Genomic DNA, 900 nt, shown 5'->3' on the forward strand with positions numbered 1-900 from the left:
CAGGTTTCTTTAAAATATCAATTCAAGTGAAATTCTCAAAAAATATAAAATTTTTTAAAAAATGTTTAACAAAACACCTTTCAGTTTAGACAAATAACTTGATTATTTACATGAATTCTTAAAAAATCGATAAGGAATTCACTTTATTAAAAATGCGTTCATTACAAAATACCTCCGTATTTTTGTAAAACTTAAAAAAAATTGTTAAATATACATCTGTTCATTGGTCGTTTTTACTATCTTTATTTATATTAAAATATTTTTAAAACACTCGTTTCAAGTTTGTTTTAATAGGTTCAGTGTCATTTACTCTATTGTAATCGGTAATTTGTGTTGTTTTTCCCTTGTGTCTGCTACCATTTTCTAAAATAAACACGCAAAATTATAATTTGAATATAATGACTCTAATAATAAATAGATGAAAACAATTGAATCATCTTTATTTTTTTATTTAATATTTATTTTTATTGTGAAAACTCTTATCAAAAAGAATCCACCAAGTAAACTACAAACAAAAACATATAGTAAATAAATGAAAACCAAAAATTATTATAGATGCTGGGATTTTGCTGTTATCTCTTTTGAAATTTGAATCAGTGGTCTTTTAATAGAAGAATAATTAAATTGTTTGAAAGCACTTTGACTTGAGCAATTATTGCAAGACAAACTTTTAAATTGTTTTTAATTTGAGACATATTTTTAGCAATTCTTTTATAAATAAAATTTACAAGATTTCTTTATTGTTTAAAGACTTTTAAAAGTTGAAATTATATAGACAATTTTAACAGTACTGTTCAGTTCTAGTTCAGTTTTAGTTCAGTTCTAGTTCAGTTCTAGTTCAGTTCTAGATCAGTTCTAGTTCAGTTCTAGTTCAGTTCTAGTTCAGTTCTAGTTCAGTTC

Source organism: Lucilia cuprina, chromosome 2 (assembly GCF_022045245.1).
Source record: "Lucilia cuprina isolate Lc7/37 chromosome 2, ASM2204524v1, whole genome shotgun sequence".
In the NCBI taxonomy this organism is placed as follows: Eukaryota; Metazoa; Arthropoda; class Insecta; order Diptera; family Calliphoridae; genus Lucilia; species Lucilia cuprina.